The following is a 25,663-nucleotide window of genomic DNA, read 5'->3' as shown; positions in this document are numbered from 1 at the left end:
AGTGCAATTATACATGTCAGGTATTAATTTCAAGTAGTTAAGTCCTGGATAAATTAATGTCCACTGCACAACATTTACTAAAATGAAGTATACACAATATTTGATCAATAATTATTTTGGACTCACTTTTCAAGTCTTGGGTTGTATTAGTTTGCTAGGGCACTATGACAAAGTACCACAGACTAAGTGGCTCAAACCACAGAATTTATTTTCTTACAGTTCTGGAGCACAGTTCTGGAGCCTGGAAGTTCAAGATCAAGTAGTTGGCAGGGTTGGTTTCTCCTGAAGCTTCTCTCCTCGGCTTGTACATGGCTGTCTTCTGCCTGTGTCTTCACATATTCTTGTGTGTCAGTGTGCATTCCTCTTTCAATAAGCCACATTAGATTGGGGCCCACCCTAATGACCTCATTTTAACTTAATTTCCTCTGTAAAAGATCCTATCTCCATATACACTCACATTCTATTGTGACTTTATATATAGGAACAGGGGATTAGGACTTCAATATATGAATTTTGTAATGGACACAATCTAGCTCATAACTGCCTTGCTTTCATAAACATCTATTTTATATAGTTTTCTTAACTCATCCATTATATTTTTCCATTATTTATCATTTTTTATCTGTATTTAATTATTCAGACAACTTTTGAACATAATCTGATATAGAAAGAATATAGTCCAGGTAGGTACTTGATTAGGAATCTGTCAGTCTCTTAGGATAGAAGAGGCTGGGATCTTATATAAGAATACATGATAGAAAAATTAAGTTTGTAAATTCCTGGAGAGTGTGGTCCAGGTATTGTATTTCTTCATAAATCCCACGATGCTCATGCAGTACAACAAACTCAGTGAATCAATGAGTGAGTAGGCAGGAGTCGGGTAGCAATAGCTGATATAATCCTGCTTCTTCTCAAGGCACACAAAGTAATGATGTTGTCTACTGAAAACTCTTTAGAGCCGCGTGCCTGGGAAATCTTCAATATGAGAAATGGCCAAGGATCTCTATCCATCTACAGAGTAACTCGAACTACATCTTGAGATTTTCCAATGTTTCCAGAGTTCTATGAGCATTCCTCCAGAGGTGGGAAGATTATTTCAGAGAAGTAATTTGCCCAGGTCCTGAGCAGACTCTAGGGAGAAGAAAGACAAGAATACCACACAGTTGAAATGATTGAAAGCAAGAAATTTGATAATAAAATTTGGCAGGTCATTGCGTTTGTCCTTTATGAAGACCAGTTTTGTTCACTTTGACCAAATAACAGGCTTAATCCACAGTCGAATAGGTGATCTATTTAACCCCCAAATGATTGCATCTTCAAGTAATGGAATAAATTAGCCTCTCTGATACAGGTAATCTCCCAACATACTAAGCACTGGGCTCCATCTACAGAGAATTCTGTATAAATGTGTAATTGCCCATTTCAAAGAGAAAGCTGTCATCTATTTTTTTTTAATCTGTAGCTCTCCTAACTCCAGAGTTTATACCACTTACAATTTTCAAACCCCTGTTCATTCATTTTCCACTTTTTTCCATTTTGAAACTGAGTAATTCAAAAAAATTCAATGAGATAATGATAGATAAATAAAATTAGATATAGACAGATAAAATCATTGAAACCCTAATCTCTCTCTACAAAGATTATTGTTACCCACATACATTTTAGTTCACCATTCATTATTTTGTTTTTGTTTTTGTTTTTAACAAAGACAAAAGGAAGGAAGAGGAGACAATCATACATTTCTAAGTGTTTTATCAGAGCTTGAGATTGGAGGTTATGTTACAGTCCCTAGTGAAAACGTTTTCATCACAAACCACCTCACAGTATGATATAATTTATCATGATTGTCATTCTAGGCCCAAGAGAGAGCAGAAATAGAATCCTAGAAACTCCGTGTGGAGAACCTGTGTACCCAAGTGCAGTTAAACCTCAGAAAATCATCACCATCATTGGATGTTAGCTGTTGGCTACTTATTCTCACAAATCATTAAATGGCCCTAATTTCCCAATCTTAACCCTAAAGTTGACTGGAATGTACATCAATCAATAAATATTTAGGAAAAAATTATTCAAGTTCATAAGTATGCTTCCCAAACTGAACAACCACATACTATGTGCACTTCTAATTCTTTATATAGACTAGGCATTGTACAGTTACTTTTTTCTTTTTCCTTCTTTCCTTTTTTTTTAACCTGCATTTTATTGCCCCATGAGCATTTAGACTTCTGTCAGAAATGTTGACTTGAACCAAGATGTTATCTTTAATTTGAGAAAGGGGAAGGATGTAATGTCTTAAAAAGAAGGAAATGCAGTCAGTTTCTGCAAATAGCAATATTGAAGTCAGTTAGGATGCCTTCTGGAAATCTCCAGTAGATTGGGGGTAAGTTAGAATGACAGCAGGCAGAAGAGGAAAACAGTGCTTGACAATTTGGGAATCATTTTCATGTTATACACTATCCAGTAGGCAAGCATTTTGCCTTTCTTTAAACTCAGATAACTTGCTTTTGTTTTGTCTGATTTTGATCATTAGCACAGTGACACATATATTTGTCAGTTAAATTAACTTCAGACTGAACACAGGCCTACTTCCCACCTCATTCTACTTAAGTACTTTCAGAAAGCCCATCTCTTCTTGGAGAAACACTGAAACAAGAATTAGAAAGAAAGATTCCCAGACTTCCAAACTTCTCCTCCTCTCTCATCTCTGCTATTAAGCACAATGCCAAGGGAGGGAAAGCAGGGGTGGTGGTGGTGGGATGAACTGGGAGATTGAGATTGACATGTATACACTAATATGTATAAAATAGATAACTAATAAGAACCTGCTGTACAAAAAAAAATAAATAAAATTCAAATCAAAAAAAAAATGACGCAGTTAAAGGTAAATCATTTGGCCACATCATTAATTACGTTTGGACCTCAAGTCTATCTCTCCAACCTCTCCAATCCATCTTTTTCTGTAGATCAGACCCTGATATTCAAGTCTCTATGGGACAGGCCATCTGGTAAAACGTAAGTACATATTCACATCTCTGAATAGAAAGACAAAGGTCTTTCCTCAAAGTATGTTTTTTTTTCTTTAAAAAAAATTGTATCATTATGTACCCAGTTGTTCAGTTCATATACCTGGACACTAACTTTTTCTTCCTTCTCTTTTTCAACTGCAGCACTTAACCAGTCACCAAGTTTTCCAAATGCTCCCTCCACGACATCTCTCCCATCTGTCCATTTTCTCCTCCCCAGCACCTCTCAATGCAGACTTCAATCATCTCTCACCTGGATTATTGCAACAGCTGCAAAAGTTGCCTTTCTAGACCACTCTTGCACATTCATCCCATGATGCAACTAGTTATATTTCCAAAGTGCAAATCTCTTTATTTCACTTCTTTGGTTAAAACCACACGCTGACACCACATCATCCAAGAATGAAGTCCCAATGACATGAGATGGTAACCAAGGCCTTCACGACTTGTCCCTGGTGAACCCCTCCAGCCTCATTTCCTCTTAGAAAGCACTGACTGCAATCAGGGCTAACTTCTAAATCCCATCTTCCTCTATCCTAATAGCTCCTTAAGAGCAGGCATTCTGTCTTTTTAATTATTGTTTATCACTGAATCCTGCGTATATAATGCAACACCAGGACCATCAAAAGATAGTGCTTTATAAACAGCTGAGAATGAATAAAAAGATGGCAGAGGAAGATGGCTTAGGAGTCAATATCACAAACCAGCTGCTCAAAGCTGCGCTGCTGTTGCTTCAGGGAGATCCTGGGGAAATCACTTACCCTGATTGGATCGCTTTAGCGTCTTCACCTTTTGTAGTGAATATTTGGTGAGGCAAACCCCACCGTCTAACTGAATGATATTGACGTGGTAACAAGAATTCTATCCAAATTTTTATTTTCCGTTATTTAGATGTTACATAAATTCAGTCATTTTCCAACCATAAATAGAAATGCAATTGTTACAGGAAAAAAAAATGTCACAGGAAAGGACTAAATTGTAATAGTCCTTGGAGTGCTTCCTTCTCATTTCTAAGTTCTTGAGATGGAAAATGAATTAATGATAAGATATAAGAAATTTAGAAATCATCCTATTTGGACTTTAGAAACCATTGGTTTTCATATCTGTAAAAAAAGAAATCCTACATATCCTAAGTGGTACTTACATTCTCACTTAGTTAAATATGCTTTTAAAAATACACAAACACGGTTATGAGGTACGTAGGTAAATTAGACTGCTGTAGTCAACATTAAGTTATAACTAATGATTTCATGATTATTTTTCTTATAACTTAATTGATAAAAGCTACTTACATGTTCAAATAGACATTGACTGTGAAAATCTAGAGAGGCCACGATCAGGAATATTATTTTCCCAGCCAAAAAAAAATCTGTCAACCAAAATTAATTAATCTATTGTTTTGGAATCTGTCATGTTTATTAGATTGAAAATGTTAAGGAATTGAAAAAATGTAATTTTCTAGAGCAAGATTTCTCTACCCCCCCCACTACTAACATTTGAGACCAGATAATCCTTTGTTGTGGGCTGTCCTGTGCATTGTAAGATGTTTAGTAGCATCCCTGCCTTCCACCCATTCGATGCCAGTAGCACCCCCTTCTCTCCCAGTTTTGACAACCAAAAATGTTTCCAGACGTTGCCAAACGCCCCCTGGTGGACAGAATAGTCCCCACTGGAGACCTCTGTTCCAATTTTTCAGTTTTCTAAGTGAAAACTAATTGGCTAATGAACCAATTAGTAATTGTTTAAGGCACTCAATGATATTACAGAACTTAGGACAAGAAAGGGAAAGGAATGTATATAATGTCATACCTGATGGTCCAATAAAAATATTTCTAGAGAGGGGAATTTTTTTTTTATTAGTTTCTGCTTTATAACAAAGTGAATCAGTCATACATATACATCTGTTCCCACATCCCCTCCCTCATGCATCTCCCTCCCTCCCACCCTCCCCATCCCTCCCCTCCAGGCAGTCACAAAGCACCGAGCTGATCTCCCTGTGCTCTGTGGCTGCTTCCCACTATCTATCTACCCTACGTTTGGTAGTGTATATATGTCCATGCCTCTCTTTCGCTTTGAAGTAAGTCAGAAAGAGAAAGACAAATACCGTATGCTAACACATATATATGGAATATAAGAAAAAAAAATGTCATGAAGAACCTAGGGGTAAAACGGGAATAAAGACACAGACCTACTTGAGAATGGACTTGAGGATATGGGGAGGGGGAAGGGTAAGCAGAGAGGGGAATTTTTAAACAATCAAGAATATGAACCCAAACTGTGCAGAGACTCAGGCCTGGGTTAATCCTAACAGTTCTGCCTGTAAGCTCTTAGGCCAGATCTTTAACATTTTTTATCCCTCATTTCCTTCCATAAAGTATGAATAATAATAATTCTCTCATAAAGTTGATATGCAGATCAAGGGAGCTAAAACATGAAAAAGGTCAATGAATAAACTAACACATAATGAACATTAAATAAATGGTGGTTTGTAGTATTTATCAAACAAAACATTCTTTCCAAAAATAGTTCAAAATAATAATATATTTTGCTCTGTTGTTTACAGAGAAGATCTGTCTATCACAAATTAAACACCGCTAAATAAAGGGAGTCAAACTCTCCCATGTCCAGGCTGCAAAACAGCCCTTACAATTTCAGGTATTTAGAATTAGCCCAGTTTTTAAGAGGTGGTGTAAGCTAATAGATAAGAACAGGAACTTTAGAACCAGACAGATCAAGAAAAGTAAACTTTTTGTCCTGTGTGATTTCTTATGCCTCGGGTGTGAATTAAACTAAGCAAATTGTTAAATTGTAATCTTACTTTTGAATTTACTTTCTACTGGTAGGGATTTGGAGGCAGCTCCATGACAAGGTAAAAAGAAACTGATATTTAAGAAACAATTAGTTAATGAGGTTCCCTGGCACTTCAGAAACAGTAGAAAAGGAAAATGATAGGATGTTAATAAAATAGTTAATTTTATGTCAACTTGACTGGCCATCGGGGTCAAGATTAAATATTATTTCTGGGTGTGTCCTTGAGGGTGTTTATGGATGAGATTAGCATTAACGTTTGAATCTTCAGATTGAATAAAGTAGATTGCCATCCCCACTGTAGGTGGGCTTCATCCAATGCTTGGAGGGCTTGAATAGAACAAAAGGCAGAGCAAGGAGGAATTTCACCCCTTTATCTGTCCCACCCTTGAGCTAAGACATTTCATCTCATATTCTCCTGCCCTTGGACTAGGATTTATTACCCTCAAACTCAGACTGAATTATATAACAGGCTTTGCTGGGTCTCCAGCTTGCAGATCCAGACTGTGGGACCTCTCTGCCTTCATAATTGTGTGAGCCAATTCCTTATAATGAATACATATTATATTACACACACACACACACACACACACACACACACACACACAGAGAGAGAGAGAGAGAGAGAGAGAGTTCTGTTTCTCTGAAGAACCCTGAGTAATACAGAGGAAAATGTATTATTTTAGGAAAGTAAGGAGAAGGGGGGAAATAAACATTTATCCAGTACCAGGTGCTTTGTCAGCTACTTCTGCAAAGACTCTCTCACTTAATCCTCACCAGAACACGCTGTTGGCTTCATTTTACAGAAGAGCATCAGTTGGGTGCTGTAACTTGCTTGATAGCACACAGTTAGTAAATAATGGACTATGGATTAGCAGAGGAATCAGTCTGACTCCAGATCCTCTGTCTTTTATCTACCACCTCGGGCACTTAGGTGTCTTCTGGCCCTCGGAGCTAGAGAGGCTCTGTATGTCTAGCTACTGCTGACTTTACACCAACAGGATACTGGATTTTATCAAGTAAGATTATTGTAAGAAAAAGCATTAGACTAGGGTTCTACTCACAAAGATCATCTAAGGCAAGTAACCATATTGTTATTTGTTCCATCAGTTGACTTGGAATGCTAGCCTGTTTACGAAGACTATATATATATTATTCTATATGAAAGATTAAGAACAAGGATGAGTATTACGGTCAAAAATTTCTTTAAAAGAATAAAAAATTCTAAGATCTCAAACATTTCTAAAAATCAAAGGAAGAGCTATCTCTACAGAGGGTCAGGGTGTCAAATAAAGTGAAAAATTTCTTGTGTGGTGGGGGGTGGCTTGACTTCTGAATGTTAATAGGTTTTGTTATATTGTGGAAAAAGTTATGACATCATTATCTTATATAAAAGATCTACCCAATCTGTAAGATATTCTATTAAACAGAAAGTTACCTGAATTCACAATCCAAGCAAAATGCGCTAATGCAGTCAAAAAATAGTTGAAAATGCCTAATGAATAATCTCTAGTCCTGTCCTCTGAGCATTGTATTTCACAGGTGCTCAGCATACTTTTGAAATGAGCCATGCTTTCCAAAAAATGGCATGTGCTTTGTTATATTAAAACAATTCAAGAAGCATAGAGCAGCTCCTGAGACAAATTTCTTGGGAAAAAATAGAGTGAGTTTTAATATTCATGCAAAAATATATTTTCACTTTATGGTATTTATTACTTAGACTTAACTAATAAAATCTAAAAATTAAAAACCAACCGAGGCTTTGTAATTTGACTAAAAGCATGTCATTCTACGTGGTTTGTAGAATGAACTGCTTTCAGACTGATACCCTTTAACGTTCACCTTTGTTTGATAAATTTGCCAACAAAATCCCTCAGTGAAATCTCCCTAAAGTACATTAAATAAATAAAAGTTATTCAAGGTACAAGAAACTAATAAAAATCTTCTGCTCATTAGTTTAAGAGGATGTCACCAACCGACCTAGAATAAATCATTTCATCAGCTCTGAAATCTTTAACAGACTAGTAAAATAAATTATAACTAGGTGCATGTAGTGGAGGTATGGCTTTTTAAAAATACATTCAATGAATTTTATTTTTATTTCCTCAAATGTGCTTTGAGAACCCAAAGAGAGTAAAGATTGTTTTCTGAGGTGTAGATAAATTTTGACAGTACCTATATGCTTGCCATTTTCATGGCAGTACCCTGTCCTGAATCTGGCCTTATTTTTATATGCTAAAAATCATGTTTTGGGTGAAAAGTTTTTTAAGACACAACTCAGAGTTTGTTTCATATGAATGCATGAGGAATTTTATAAACAAGGATTCTGTTTGATATGGCATTTAAAAAATATGGTCCTGAATTTATTTGAAGGTCTTCCCATTTAGAAGTGTGCCTATGTTCCCTCTTCTTTAACCTGGGTTTGGGGACGGCTTGAGCCACAGAAGACGGCAGAAGTGATGTGTGCTGGCTTCTGTGTCCACTTCTCAAGACATTGGCAGTTCTTGAACACAACAACCGCTACGTTTGAGAAGCAGCTCTGGGGAAGGCACCACCTGGAGGGGACATGAGAACAGCCCTAACTCACCGACCACGTGAAGGAACCTCCTGGACGCCGGTCTCTGTGCACTGAGCCACCTGCCCAGGCTGACGCAAGTGGGACACAGGTGAGCTGTCCCCACCACACCCTCGCAAAAATGCAGATTTGATAGCATACTAAATTAACGATGCTGCTTTAAAGATGAGTTTTGGGATAATATGTTACCCAACAGTAGTTAATCAGAACACGTATAAAGACCAACAGGAGACCAACAGGTGCTCTGAGCAATTATTTTCTAGAGAAGGGCAATAAACTCAGATTGTCACAGCCAAAGCCGGGGGAATTTCTTACTTTTGCCACAAATTCTGTCTCTGTAAGAATCCATGGTCCAGGAGAAAACTGGAAACCCCTGACCCTGAACCACAACACTTGATGGTACATTTGGGATGTATATACTAATGAATATGCACATATATGACTTGGGAAGGATAGATAGTAAGTTCCAGAAAAATTACTGCATTTCCTTTTCTGCTTAAAAAATAAATATAGACCATCTGTGACATACATTAGGTAATCTAGCCATGTGAGGGAATCTGAATCACACCTCGAAAACAGCAGCACGTCATCTACCTACAGAGAAGAATATGGTAGATCTACACCAATCCCCCAGCCCCATGTCCTGATAAATTGACCGTGTGAGCCACTGAGCAGAAACCAGAAGAATAAATGGACCTCCCAAAATATACTTCTCAACACCAGCTGCACATGAGAATAAGAAAAAAATTTTTCTGTGGCTCTACCCCAGAACAATTAACATATTGCAATAACAATTAACAATTAATGTATCTGGGGTGTGGCCAGATATCAGTACTAAAACACAGCTAAACAAACCCAAAAGGCCTAAGTGATTCTAATAGGTATCCAAAGCTAATGATCACTAGTCCAGCGTCTCTACTTACAAGTTCTTTCTTCTATTTCCCAAACATGCCTTGAAGTGAAGGGAAGTGGCAGTGAGGCTGGAGAATGCACTGAGTTTCTTCTTTCTCCCTCACCTTTCCCTAAGCCTGAATGACCCTCTGCCTCAGAGAAGACAGTCGGGTAAATGGAAGGAAAACAAGGAAAAAAGTAAAATGAAGAAAAAATGGTAAATGATAAAGAAATGAAAAAAACAGTGCATCTACTAATAGGTATACAAAATAGAAACCCTGTAAACTGATCTACTGTCAAAGATTTGAAAAATAAAGAAGCTAAAAGTAACCAGAAGTTGTCCCTTTCTACATATCAAATTGGGAAATTTTAAAAGAATGGATTATATTTAGAATTGATGAGGGAACAGGAAAATAAACTCAAACACTATTAGTGGGAACATAAATTGGTAAAAACTTTGTGGAGACAAAATCCAGCAGTCCTGCTTGTGAAGAGTCTGTCCTACAGAAACACTGGCACACATGCACAAATAGGTGTGCATAAAATACTCACTTTCAAGTTTTAACTAAATATTAAAAGTTGAGGGTAACTTAGGTATATATCAAAATAGGAGTAATCAAATAAACTGCATACTATACTTCTAGGGAATATTATATAACCATTATAAAGAATGAAATAGATTTATAGGTAATGACAAATACAGATCTCCAAAACACAGAATTAGAGAAAATAATAAACCACAAATTATTACATACAGTATGTTGTACTTACCTAAGTATAAAACCAGTATAACGTGTGTCTGTATGTGTGCACATATATTTGTGTATATTTTATATACAACTATTGAAAATCACTTGGAAGATAATCTAAATAACAAAAGTGGCTACCTCTGGGTATGGCAGAGGATTGGAAAAAAGGAAAGATTATTCATGTGCTGACTGAGTAACTTTTTAAATATTTTTTTCAATGAAAAGTTAAAGCCTTCAAAACTGAACTGTGACAGCATCTGTTTCTACCCATCTTTGCTGGGGTTAAGAAATTGTGTATCTGACCTGTTCAGTTTTCACATCTAACAATGTCTCCTCCAGCCCACCTCACTCTAGGTGTCATCAGTTGTCAAGGCTCGTACACAGTCTCCATGCCCCAGTTGCCTCTTTCATTGCTAGGATTTTGCAAATTTGACACAACTGTGACCCATTTTCTACTACTTTCTAAGAAAACTCAAGTTTTGTTTCATCAATGTGCTCATTTTCACCACTTGCTTGTGAAAGTAATTTCGGTTATTGCTGCCTACACAGAGAAAGTTGTCAAATAAGTCCCTGGCATACGTGTACAATGTCAAGTTTTTTGCACCATTGTTTCTGCCTACCAATAGTACATATGGTCATGGTGACATTTCCATTGTAATAATTGCTAGACAGTAAAAGAAACAGAGAGACATTGCATTATCCAAGATCATTATGCCATGTGTATGTCTATTTCATTTGTATTCAGTGTTCTGGAAAGGGTGTATTTATAGACTAACTTCACACTGAAATGAGCTTTGAAAAGATTATATTTGTAAACTTTCATCATCTGGGAAGCATTTATTGAGCCCCTTCTATATGTATAAATATGTTCTAATTGTTCCATAAAGATTGTATGCAAAGAAGTACAATCCCTGACCTCAGGCAAGTTTGGATTCACTGAAAGATGTAAGATTACTGATATCTAAGAGGCAACTCTTTATTGAAATATAATTGTTGTTTATTTAAAAAGTATTTACTGAACTCTTATTATGGGCTGGGAAGGAGCATAGGCCCTTGGAATACATCGGGGAATAAAACAGAAATTAAAGACTCTCTTCCTTCTCATAGCTCATATTGTCCCCGGGGAAGCAGACAACGAGAAATAAGCTGTAACACCATTTAGATTATGTAATATATTAAGAAATTATTAGCGCTACAAAAGTGGGTGGAAGGAGGAATTGAACATTGGGTTTTCGGGCAGGTGGCGGCGCTGTGGTGCCGCGGGGCGTGAGGTGCAGTTTCAAAGAGAGTGGTGAGGGAGACACCCAGTGGAAAGGTGCATCTGAGAAGCACCTGAAGGCCCTGAGGGAGTCAGCTACACAATTCCAGGCTGAGGGAACAAGTGAGACGATGTCCAGAGGCAATTATATTCCTGGCATGTTTGATGAGCAGCAGACAGGCCAGTGCTCTGAAGTAAATAGTGGTCATGGAAAACCAAGTGGGTGTGAAACATACGAGTCCAGATGATATGGGGTCTTATGAGCCATTGCAAGGATTTATACCTTTAATCAGAGGGAGAGAAAAAAAAAAAACTTGATTTGGGCAGAGAAGGGACATCACATGAAGAGAAACAGGAATCACTGTGAATGCTTTCTTAATGACAGACCATTAGGAAACAAGAGAAAAATTACAGAACCCAGTTATAAGGTTGTTGGAATAATCCAGAAGAAATGTGATGCTCTTTAGGCCAGGGTGGTAGCAGTGGAAGTGGTGAGCAGAGATTCGGATTCTAGACATATATATTATGGATAAGTTTAACAAGATTCCCTGGGAAACTCATTACTGAGTTTGTAATGTCTACTAGACATTCAAGTGTGGATAGAATAGGGAGCACATGGTATACATGTGCTTGAATTCTGAACTGACATCTGGGCTCTAGATATACATTGGGGAACCATCAGCATATAGATGCTACTGCAAGCCTTATAACTGGATAAACTCATCAAGGAAGTAAGTCTAGCTCTAGAAGAGAAGATGACCAAGCATAAGCCCTGGGCACTCTGACGTTAAAAGGGCAAGGAAAAGAGAAGGAACAAGCAAGAGACAGAGGAGGAGTAACAAAATAAAAAGGAAAATCAGGGCTTCCCTGGTGGCGCAGTGGTTGAGAGTCCGCCTGCCGATGCAGGGGGCACGGTTTCGTGCCCCGGTCCGGGAGGATCCCACATGCCGCGGGGTGGCTGGGCCCGTGAGCCATGACTGCTGGGCCTGCACGTCCAGAGCCTATGCTCCACAATGGGAGAGGCCACAACAGTGAGAGGCCCACGTACCGCAAAAAAAAAAAAAAAGGAAAATCAAGAGTAGGGTCTCCAGAAGCCAAGTGAAGAAAGTATTTCAACAAGTTGGAAGTGATGAACTACTTTTATTCTGTCAGTTTGCTGAGTAAATAAGACTGAAGAGTCACTGTTGCCTGTAGCCAATTGGTACCTTTGACAAGAGCCGTCCAGGTGGTGTGGAGAAGCCACATAACTGGTAGTGATTGTCAGGGAGGAGTAAGGAGGACTGTTTCAAGATGGTTTGTTAAGTAGAGGACAAAGAAATGAGAAGGAAATTGAAAGGGAAAAGGCAAGGGACAGATATTTTGAAGATATATTTCTATGCTGATGGGGATGATCCAGTCAAGAGGGAAAGAATGATGCTCAGGCGAGAAGGCAGATATCCTGGAGCAGTGCCCTTGACTAGACAAGAAGAGGTAACCTCGAATACACAAGTGAAGGGATCGGCTCTGTGTAGGGGGCAAGGGTAGCTCATCTCGTACCAAGAGGGAAAGAGTGCAGGGGTATGCGGCTGGTAGGTGGGCTCAAGTGGTGATCCAGTCTGTGGAAGTTCTCTTCTGATTACTTCCTTTTTCTCAGTGTGGTAGAACTCAACGTCATCAGTAGAGAATGAGACTGGGGGAGGAGATGATAGAGCTTTAAAAGAGAAAAAGAAGAAGGAATAGTCTAGATCTGTAGAAAGATGAGCTCATGAACTAAGAAAGTAGAGTTAGATTGTCAGGCAGCATTAAGGCTGACTCAGGGTTCATGGTTATGGATTTACAATGAGGCTAGTCATAGAGGAATAATTACCCACATTCAGAGTGATTCTTTTCTTAACAATATTTTCAACCCCACAAGTTTCTAAGTCTCCATATCTTATGAAACCTCTCCCTTGCAGTTGTTTTCAGAGTCTGCAACACAACCTTTCCAGCAAACACAAAGTTGACAAATCTTCAACTTTTGAAAACTGATTTTGTTTTGGAAATAGCGAAAGTCTTTTGGAGCGAAATCTAGTGAATTAAGTGAGTGATCAGGCTATGTAATTCTATTTGGGGTCCCAAACGAGGTGTGATTACAAAGTAATGAGACTAATTTCCTTGAATGACTCATAAACTGGCTGTGAAGAAAATTGCAAAGGAAGAGTTACACAACTTGGAATTAAGGTCAACTTAATCAGGAAAGGGCTTCTGGAGAGAGTGAGTTTTAAATTGGGCTACAGAGGGGATGGAAAGGCAATGGATTGGCAGACATGAGGAATGACCTTAACAGGTAGTACTTACATTTCTACAGATACTTTAGCTTTAAAGTTTTGATATTATTTGCATGTACCGCCATTCATCCTTAAAATAATTGTGTAAAGTAGGTAGCATGGAACTGTAAAGAAATAAGATTCTTTATTCCCTGACTACTCCATTCATAAATGAGGAAACCAGAGTCTTCAGAATGTAAGAAACTTGTCCAAAATTACAGAAATGGTGAGGGAAAAACAAAAAACAAAAAAACACAACAAAAACCTATGCCTCCTGGTCATAACTCGGAGCTCTCTCTCCCAAATTGTCATGGTCCTCAAACTTTGATAGAGAAGGAGCATCAGAATTCCTGCTCCTTGATTTCTCATTGCCCATTGTTGTAATATATGTACAGAGAAAGCAAAGTCAAATATTTTCCTCAGTAAAGGCTCTAGATCAGTGGCTCTTAACTGGGGTGATCTTGCCCCCCAGGGGGCATTTAGAGACAGGAGTCCAGGGGCAGGCGGGGAGCAGGGTTGCTCCTGACATAAAGACAGGGATAAACTCCTACAATGATAAAGGTCCTTCAGTGCACAGAACAGCTCCACAACAAAGAATTGTCTGGCCCCAAATCTCAGTAGTGCTGAGGTAAAGAAATCCTGCTCTAGATTTACATCTAGATCTAGAAGTAATGGGTATAGTATTTGGGAACATGAAGATGTCTTATTAATAGTTTCTATGTGTATAGTCCTTATGTAGAACATACTGAAACTAGAAAGCATTAGTAGGAACTGGTGCCTAGGGTTCTAGGTTATCAAGAGGTATTTGAACATTAGTATGTTTGTAAATTTATCACTGAATAAAGATTCCATCACATGTAGTCATTTTTCAAAGAGTAACTTCTGAATTTTGCAATTAGACTCCCTACATATAATGGCATTCTTATTTAGACTCCAAGACATCTGAGCCAAGGTATAAAAAGTGTTTACAGAAGATGGCGTTGGTAGAATCATCTACAGCAACTGAAGAAAGAAAGGACAAAGGCACACAGGTCAATTAGGAGAAAAACACAGGTCTTCACTAAAAGTCTAAAGATATTCATAAAGAAGAAAATGTCACTTGAAAAAGTCAGGGGCCCATGACTGTGTCAAGTATCTATTTGAGAATTTGAAAAATATATAAATATAAACAAAATCCCAAATTTGGGAACATAAGATTACAAACATTATTGGAAGCTTCCTAAACTGAAATTGTGCATTTTTCTTACTAAATTGTTCTTTTATGTATGTTAAGAAACATTTTCCACAGAAACTTACAAACATGATAAAAACATAAATGACTTCCATAAGAATAATAATTGATAATGACATTTAATATTTTGAGATACTATTTTCTATTAACTAAGAAAAAAGTTTTGCCCGTTTCTAGATATTTTGGAGTTAATTTTCAGTTTATGATTCCTTATTACTATTGATGTCTTTGGCAATATATTTTATAAATGAAATATATTTATTTTAAAAAGTAGCAGCAAGAGAATTTGTTTCCCAAAGCTCTATTTCAGAACTCACCAGATTGTGTGGCTGTTGAGAATCGATTTTTTCCATCACTTTGTGGTCTGTACGTGCAGTTTTTATTTTCCAAGGGGAAACACCTGCAATCAATTGATGAACTGCTGTTTGTGGACCCAACTGTCACTGGGGCCACGCAGTAGCAAAAGCCTCATTACCAGGACAGGAATGTGCCTGCAAAGGTATCACTGAGATACAAACTGTGAGCACATATATTACTGTCTTTGCAGATTCTCCTTTCAAAACCAAGCCCAACATTTAGAACTAGCCATCCTGAGCCCTAGCCGATGAATATACCATTTGGTAGAGTATGTTAATGGCTAAGACACGCTCATATTCCTCCTTTTTCAGATCACACTAATTTTCCAATTTCTTCTCCCCAAAGTAACGGCATAAAACTTCACTCAGTCTCCCAAATGGTACTGAGTCTGAGCGTCTGTTCAATTTAGGTATTGCTTTCAATAATGTTCTTCACTGTCACAGCTGGTATGTACCCTCTAAGGCAATTTCTTTAAAAAAAATATGAGAAAGAAAGGGGTTCATCTTGCAGAGTTATAGCAAATTCTACAATTCTACACATTTGCTGTTTGCACAAAGTTGGTTGGTGCAGTTTACATTAAAATATTTCCCCCTTCAGACATAAGAAGATGGAGGAATAGTAAAACAAACAAAAACAAAACAACAAAAGACTATTATTTACAGAACACCTCTCCCCCCACACACTTTTCCTGTCTCTCCTCCCAATTTCTGTCCCATTTAACCTCATTTTTAAAACAGCTGTAGAGAAAAGTTAGGGAATATGATTGGGACTTTGTAATTCTAATAAAAACAAAGGAAATTTTTTCTTCTAAAAAAATAAATAAAATAATAAAATATTTCCCACTTCTTATATCATCTCATAGTATGGCTGCACATAAAAGAATATAATGTTGATGCTATAAGTGAACTAAGACATCATCCTGTATAATTCACTCATTTTCAGAAAAGAACACGAGGCCCATACGCTACCCACATTGCTAAAGCTCACTTAGCCAATTAGTGACTGTTGTTAACTTGAATCTGGGTCTTTTTTATTTTCCATAGGCCACAGGACAGTTTGCTTTATTGAATGGCAAAGCTGAAGTGTTGATTAGATGTCAAGAATTTCCTAACCTGGTCAGTTTGGAAATGATATAACTTCACATATAACAACTCAATACGCACTAAGTACCCAATAACTTTTATTAAGCACTACCATGGCTCTGGTGTCTCACTCAACACTAAGTATACCATGAGGAATAAAGGAGAGCCCCTACCCTCAAGGAATCTGAAGATGAGAGTGGGAAACATGAAAGTACATGTAGACATACCTCATTTTATTGTCCTTTGTTTTACTGACCTTCCCAGATATTGTGTTTTTTACAAATTGGAGGTTTGTGGCAACCCTGTGTAGAGCAAGGGTATTGACACCATTTATTCAACAGCATTTGTTCACTTCCTGTCTCTGTGTCACATCCTGGTAATTCTCACAACATTTCAAACTTTTTCATTATTATTATTGCATTTGTTATGGTGATCTGTGATCAGTGATCTTTGTTGTTACTACTGCAGCTCACTGAAGACTCTGATGATGGTTCACATTTTTTAGCAATAAAGTATTTTCTAATTAAAGTGAATACATTTTTTAGACATAATACTATTGCACACTTAATAGAATACAGTATAGTGTAAACATAACTTTTATATGCACTGGGAAACAAAATTTATGTTCCTCTATTGTGATATTTGTTTTGTTGGTGTGGTCTGGATATGAACCCGCAATACCTTCCAAGTATGTCTATAATTGCAAGATAATGTGATAAGATGTTAAAATATAATAGATGTGATAGGTACAGTGGCCACAGACAGGAAAGGATGTTCAGTTTCATCTATGGGGTCAGAGATGTCTTCACATCAGTGATGTCATGTATTTGAATGGCTTTTCTAAGAAATGTATTTTGTTTTATTGTTTTTGCTTTTTTCTAATTTATCATTCTGTGTCCAGGTATAGTACATAGGCTCTTTTAACACTAGGTTATCTCTGAAAAAATAATGTGAATAATATTTTAATACGGCAATGTGGCACTTTTATTATTTTTTATTTATCATGCAAATAAACAAAATAACAGCAAAAGAAATACAAATATAAATGCTCCCTCCCACTTCCCATTCTCTAAATTCCTGGTACTACTTGCTGAAGAAGACTTTCCTGTTATGCAAGAAAAAGTAACCCTTATTGACTTTGTTGAAGATATGGATCACCAAGGCCTATTATGAAAGAACATACAGAGCATAAGAAGATGAAAGAAAGGAAGTACCTTTGAGGGAAGGAAGGGTGATGAGAGACTGTAAGGGTTTCAGGGTATGTGGAGCAGGAACTGGGAGATAAATCTGAGGACTTTGCCTTCAATGGAAGAGAATCACTGTGAGACCCAGGAAAGGAAGACCACTGAATGTGCAGAAGCCCCATGGGAACTAGTCACCTCCTTCATCCTATGAGCCTTACCACTGCAACTTTGAGGGTCCAAGGAACTCGCACTGTCCCTTCTTTTGTAACTGGTAAAGATTTTCCTTTGTCAGCTTCTGGCATCTCACTTGTAATTATCCACTAAGAGTGACGCTTGTCCGCACCTCACGACTTTGCTCCGAGATAGTATGACTTACTGGTGTGGGCAGTCCCATTCCCCAGCTTGAGCACCACACTTCACATACGCCCATACACTATATTCCTGAGGGCAATGGACTAAATTGTGTCCCTCCCAAGTTCATATATTGAAGCCATAACCCATGTTATGCTATTAGAGGATGATGCCTTTGGGAGGTAGTTAGTGATAGATGAAGTCATGAGGGTGGGGCCCTCATGATGGGATGAGAAGCTTAATGAGAAGAGAAAGAGATGGCCATCACTCTCTCCTTGTGAGGACACAGTGAGAAGGCAGCCATCTGCAAGCCAGCAAGAGAGCCCTCACCAGGGAACTCAGTGAGCCAGCACCTTGATCTTGGACTTCCCAGCCTGCACAATATGAGAAAATAAATTTCTGTTGTATAAGACACCCAGTCTGTGTAGGGTGGTGACTACTTATCCACATTTATCCTTTGACCAAAGCAGAGAGGGTCAGAAGCTGGGCTGAGTTAGTTTGAAGAGCCCTGAGAGGAGCTGGTGGTCTACAAGTTACAGAAAAACCTGTGATCTCTATAGGTTGGGAAAATGGGAAGAGCTTTCATACCTCATTGTTCCCGCCTTCCTTCTCTCTCAAGTGAGCAGCTTCTCAAGTCTCAGACCTGAGAGTGCATACATTTAATATGTAAAACCCAGAAAACCTCCTGCATGATTAGGCTGAAACGCCTCTTGATTTCTATTACTATCCATGAAAATATTTTTTTCAAGGTGTCGGATTCACAGCTACTGAGAAAGTCATGGCATAATACAGGATCTGCCATCTTGAAACTCTAAAATGTGGTTTCTGAATTGTTGAAAGTTGATTGTCTAAGACCCAAACACTCTTAAAGGGAATTATTAACATGGAAACATTTGTTACCACTCCTTGGCACAGCTGAGGAGCTCTTCACTGAGAGATTAGCCCTTGGGAAAGGAATTAAAGCTTCACTGTGTTACTATAGTGACCCAGGATATATGAAAGAATCTGAGCACAAGAAGGAAAAAGCAAGAACTCCCATAACCAAAGAAAGTTTTAAAGAGCAACAACTGTGCTTCTTTTCCATATACTCAATGAAAGTATTTACGGTAAGTTGCTCAGAACTAAGCATTGCGTATCCCTTCTAAGGACATGTTTTCAGAAATAGTGTTGGCTTTGGAGCCCAAACTGTGGATTCAGAGTAACTTTGGCTAGCTTTTTAGAATTTCTAAATTGTAATATAATTTGCTGTACATTGGCAATATTAATATCTCAGGATAGTAGTGAGAGAAAATGAAAAATGCATTTATATAAATGCATATATGTATGTATGTGTGTAAATATACTATATGTGGGTGTATATATGCAAATGTGTATATATGTGTATATTAGTATGTATATGCACATATGTATGTATATATGTATATTCATGTATGTATATTGATGTATATGTATATATGTGTATATACATGCAAAGGTATGATAAATAGATAGATAGATAATAGATATAGCTTGCCCAATATTCAGTAAATGCCACTTTTCTCCCCCATTATTGAATTTGCTGGTGTCTCCAGAGATTGCCAATCCCTTCAAAGGTATTACCTCCCAGTGCTAACAAATGCAGGATCTGGAACTAGAACCCAGTTCTCTGTCATTGGTTCTACTCCCTGCCAGCATGCATCCCATTGGACTGTGATTACTTGTTTATCTGCCCTCCCCTAGGCAAGGGGCTTTTGGTAGGTGAGGATGGTATGTGTTCTATTTCTCCCATGACTCCCACAGTGACCAGTACTTAGTAGGCACTAGGTAAGGCTTGCTTGCTAAAGTCAACAACCGAATAACCGAGTGAGTAAAGGAATGAATGAGTTAATCAACAGGCATAAATTCCTTAGACTTGTTTTATAATCATGACAATGAGGTATTCAAGAACAAGTCAATGTGAAAACTGGTTAGGAGCCTGTGAGTCGCTAGCTGGGAAAGCCAGGTTAGCACTTGGAAGGACCGAGTCCTCTGGAGTCCAAACCTCCAGAGCCTGCAGGGCTTCAGGCTCTAAAAAAAATAACAAAGGAAGTAGGGCTGGAGATTGGAGCAAAGGACAGAACATACACACATTCTGGCACATTCTAAAGACACTCTTTAATTGTTTTTTAATATTGCATGTACTTTTTACTTTTCATATATCGGGCAGGAAAGCTAATCACCTCCACAGGGCCTGACTCCTGGTCTCTCCCCAAGGCCCCTGGAGAAGGTGACTTGCTAAGGTCTTCTGCAATGTTAAAATGGAATTTATTTCATTTGCAAGATAGCTAACAAAGCAAGTACTTCCATAGGTAATGCTCAAACTCCACTCCTCACTCCAATCCTCCCTAGTTTATGGCTTCATTCTTCTGTTAAGATAAAACCAGAAATGGCCATATTCAAAGCTCAGACTGACACCATAAGATGTGACAGCCCTTTCATTGTCCCTACAGGTTCACAGGCAATTCAACTGTGGCCTGTGGCCTCACAACAGTTGACTTTGTCCGCATCCCCTATTGTGTTTCTACAGGACTGCTCTGTGAAAAATACTAATTGATCTTGAGATAGCTGCAATACAGATACAAAACAGCTTGTAGTTAGTCTGTCACCAGGGATTCCTAGGGGAAGGGAAGAGGTAAGGTGATTAACGACACCAGCAAGAAAGGTTTTATCTCAAATGAGATGTTAATGTAAGACAATCTGGCTTTTGCAAATTTCATTTTCTGCTTGTGTTTTATTAGTAGTCAGAAGGAAAGTGCATTTGTAGGTGAGGATTCTCCCTGTGCTCTGAGTTATTTTATGGCTCTGTTCACCAACTAAGTGCCCAAGGCACAGAGGAGAGGAAAGAGCACTAGACTTAGAGTCAGAAGGTCTGCATTTAGGCCTCAGCTATGTGAACCTGGGAAAATCATTTGACATCTTAGAGCCTCAGTGTCTCTGTCTGAAAAATGAGATAATGGTCTATTCCTTGCCTTTTCCTGTGCACTGCACCAGTCCTTTCTAAGCCTCTTTTTTTTTTATTTAACACTAAACTCTTTTAGTAAAAAATTAAGCATCTTCTCAAACAAATATGTCTATATATATTTGTATGTCTTGTACATATATCTTTTAATATGTCATGTATGTTAAAAAAAAATAGACATTTTCAGAAGCTGATACGAAAATCGAAGAAGCTATAATAGTTTCTTCTCATTGTCATCTTGTATGTCCCTTGGGGCACATGACCACCTCTTTGGAGATGGTGCTCTGGATATAATAGATTATTTATATTTTTCTAAATGTGACCTTTTTCCCCCAAAGTCTTGATACTCAAAATACAGTCGGACCAATAGCATCAGCATCATCCAGGATATGTTAGAAATGAAAAATTCTCTGGTCCCACCCAGACCGACTGAATCTGCATTTTGATAAAATCACCAGGTGACCAGGTGTATACACTGAGGTGGAGAGTTTTCCTGGCATAGGCTCCCTTCACCTGAGGGTCTACAGAATGTTTGCTCACCTTTTAAGACTCCAGGAGCACAGAGGTGTTAATCCATCCTTCCCTGACCACCCTCACACCCACACAGAGCTAGATGTATTCACATTTCTTATCCCATGTACCTTTACGTGCTCTGGTACAGTGACAACTCATAGGTGTTAGAGACATTAACTTGAATCTATTTGTCCATCTTCTTGATGCTCGATAATATTCATTGAAATAAAAATTCAAGGGAGTCTGTTGCCAGATCAATTGAGACAGTGTGTATGGAAAGACAACCATTTATTTATTCATTCATTCAAGAAACTTATTTTGAGCAGCCACCAGATGCTAGGAAAATCCCCAGGTGTGCAGTAGAAAGAAGGCAGGAGCACAGCCCCGCCTTGGGGACCTCAAGGCCTAAAGCATTAAAATATCATGATTTTCTCCTCATTCCTTGGTCATTCCTGTTGCTGCTTTGGCCCCAGCCATTTCAGAAGGTAATAACATTCTGTGAGAGCTCAGGTGTTCACTCTTGGGACTGCTGTTGGGCCAGAATGTCCAGGTATCTTGTCCGAGAAAACCAACCACTCGGTTTTCCTAGGACCCCAGTGGAGCTTGCCATGCCCCAGACCCTGTCCTTCCCTTAGGGTTCAAGCTTTTGTTCTTGGCTGAACTATTTCCAGCTGCAAAACAAATGGAAACATATTTACATTTTCAGTGGGGAACCCAATAAATAAGCCCCAAAGGATGGCTAAATAAGAATATTAAAAACACTGTAGTAGAGAGGTAAGGGCTCTGCAAAGAGTTATCATTCTTCTCATTTGACCTTTATACAATAGTTCAGTGAAATTGTCTCCAACTACAAAAAAATGCTTGTGAGGAATTCTGTACTACTACTTCTACACTGTAAATTGCAGAACACCTGATATCATGGCCTAAATAAAAACTAGAAGCCCAGAAAGTATGCTCTGAAAAACATACACCATACTTGGTGGACCATCTGTCATGATAGAAGAATTAATCTCTAAATAAACACATCTAGCTCATTCCAACAGCTCAGACCAATTGACGCACCTTGCCAGCTGCCTAGCCCCAGCTAAGAAGGAGATCTCTACTCCCTGTTTACAAATATAGGAAGCAAAGCATAGGGAAAAACAAGTTTTCCTATAAACTCTCATTCCCATATGATGTGATGTGAATGTTCCTTTGGTCACCAGCTCTTATAATATCACCTTTAGTACCTCCTATCCCAGCTGTATCTCTCACACTCAGAAAGTAGCATCTTAGATACATTTTCTTTAAGACTTTGCCTGCGATCTATAATTTTAATGCAATATTTTGAAAGTACTTATCAGAGATTAACTTTTAGCCTAATACAGCTGTAGATTTTTCCTCCATTACTTAAGTTACTGAACCTAAACTGGAACATAGAAGTGTTGATGCACAGATCTATGTGAATTGTATTCCCTGGAATTGTTCAGTGCACAGCTGTACTACATTACATGGTAGCCTGTTTTTACTCTTTCTCAATTTTGCCCTCAAGATTAAAATTTCACAGTTATTCGTTTATATATTTTTTTGTCTAAGTGGGTAGGCTATTTTTACAGGAAAAATACTAATCTCAGAAGACAGACTGGTTTTCTAATGTAAATGCTTAACCATAGCAGCATGAATGGTGTAACTATAATTGCCATTTAAAGAAGGGAGCAGAGAGGGAGTCGTTCAAGATGGTGGAGGAGTAAGACGTGGTGATCACCTTCCTCTCCACAAATACATCAGAAATACATCTACATGTGGAACAACTCCTGCAGAACACCTACTGAATGCTGGCAGAAGACCTCAGACTTCCCAAAAGGCAAAAAACTCCCCATGTACCTGGGTAAGGCAAAAGAAAAATCAGAGATGAAAGAATAGAGATGGGACCTGCACCTTTGGGAGGGAGCTGAGAAGGAGGAAAGGGTTCCTCACACTAGAGGCCCCTTCACTGGTGGAGATGGGGGGTGGCATGGGGGCAAGCTTCAGAGCCATGGAGGACAGCGCAGCAATAGGAGTGAGGAGGACAAAGCGGAGAGATTTCCACACAGAGGATCGGTGCCGACCAGCACTCACCAGCCTGAGAGGCTTGTCTGCTCACCCGCCGGGGCGGGCGGGGCTGGGAGCTGAGGCTTGGGCTTTGGTTGGAGCGCAGGGAGAGGACTGGGGCTGGCAGCGTGAACACAGCCTGAAGGGGTTAGTGCACCACGGCTAGCCGGGAGGGAGTCCGGGGAAAAGTCTGGAGCTGCTGAAGAGGCAAGAGACCATTGTTTCTGGGTGCGCGAGGAGAGGGGATTCAGAGTGCCGCCTAAACGAGCTCCAGAGACAGGCGTGAGCCGCAGCTATCAGTGCAGACACCAGAGACAGGCATGAAACGCGAAGGCTGCTGCTGCCACCACCAAGAAGCCTGTATGCGAGCACAGGTCACTGTCCACACCTCCCCTCCCGGGAGCCTGTGCAGCCTGCCACTACCAGGGTCCCGTGATCCAGGGACAACTTCCCTGGGAGAACGCGTGGCGTACCTCAGGCTGGTGCAACATCATGCCGGCCTCTGCCACCACACGCACTGTATTCCGTACCCCTCCCTCCCTCCAGCCTGAGGGAGCTGGAGCCCCCAAATCAGCTGCTCCTTTAACCCCCTCCTGTCTGAACGGAGAACAGATGCCTTCAGGTGACCTACACGCAGAGGCAGGTCCAAATCCAAAGCTGAACCCCAGGAGCTGTGCGAACAAAGAAGTGAAAGGGAAATCTGTCCCAGCAGCCTCAGGAGCAGTGGATTAAATCTCCACAATCAAATTGATGTACCCTGCATCTGTGGAATACCTGAATAGACAATGAATCATCCCAAAATTGAGGCAGTGGACTTTGAGAGCAACTGTAGACTTGGGGTTTGCTTTCTGCGTCTAACTTGTTTCTGATTTTATGCTTATCTTAGTTTAGTATTTAGAGTTTATTATCATTGGTAGATTTGTTGCTCTCTGTTTTTTTGGGTTTTTTTTAAGTATAGTTTTTAGCACTTGCTATAATTGGTGGATTTGTTTTTCGGTTTGGCTGCTCTCTTCTTCCTTTTTATATTTTTTAATTTTTAATATTTTTTTTATTTTTTTATTTTAATAACTTTATTTTACTCTTTATTTTTTTTTCTCCCTTTTCTTCTGAGCCGTGTGGCTAACAGTGTCTTGGTGTTTCGGCCAGTTGTCAGGCCTGTGCCTCTGAGGTGTGAGAGCCAAGCTCAGGACATTGGTCAACCAGAGACCAAAGAGGAAATCAAAAAATACCTAGAAATTAATGACAATGAAAATACGACAACCCAAAACCTATGGGATGCAGCAAAAGCAGTTCTAAGAGGGAAGAATATAGCAATACAATCCTACCTCAAGGAACAAGAAAAATCTCAAATAAACAACCTAACCTTACATCTAAAACAATTAGAGAAATAAGAACAGAAAACCCCCAAAGTTTGCAGAAGGAAAGAAATCATAAAGATCAGATCGGAAATAAATGAAAAAGGAATGAAAGAAATGATAACAAAGATCAATAAAACTAAAAGCTGGTTCTTTGAGAAGATAAACACAATTGAAAAACCATTAGCCAGACTCATCAGGAAAAAAAGGAAAAGACTCAAATCAATAGAATTAGAAATGAAAAAGAAGTAACAACTGACACTGCAGAAATACAAAGAATCATGAGAGATTGCTACAAGCAACTATATGCCAATAAATTGGACAACTTGTAAGAAATGGACAAATTCTTTAAAAAGCACAGCTTTCCAAGACTGAACCAGGAAGAATTAAAAAAGTTAAACAGACCAATCACAAGCACTGAAATTGAAACTGTGATTAAAATCTTCCAACAAACAAAAGCCCAGGACCAGATGGCTTCACAGGTGAATTCTATCAAACATTTAGAGAAGAGCTAACACCTATCCTTCTCAAACTCTTCTAAAATATAGCAGAAGGAGGAGCACTCCAAAACTCATTCTACGAGGCCACCGTCAGCCTAATACCAAAGCCAGACAAAGATGTTACAAAAAAAGAAAACTACAGGCCAATATCACTGATGAACATAGATGCAAAAATCCTCAACAAAATACTAGCAAACAGAATCCAACAGAACATTTAAAGGATCATACACCATGATGAAGTGGGGTTTATCCTAGGAATGCAAGGATTCTTCAATATACACAAATCAATCAATGTGATACACCATATTAACAAATTGAAGAGGAAAAACCATATGATCATCTCAATAGATGCAGAGAAAGCTTTCGACAAAATTCAACACCCATTTATGATTAAAACCCTCCAGAAAGTAGGCATAGAGGGAACTTTCCTAAACATAATAAAGGCTATATATGA

The sequence above is a fragment of the Mesoplodon densirostris genome, chromosome 17, assembly GCF_025265405.1.
Source record: "Mesoplodon densirostris isolate mMesDen1 chromosome 17, mMesDen1 primary haplotype, whole genome shotgun sequence".
Lineage (NCBI taxonomy): Eukaryota > Metazoa > Chordata > Mammalia > Artiodactyla > Ziphiidae > Mesoplodon > Mesoplodon densirostris.
Note: the sequence above shows the minus strand (reverse complement) of the source record.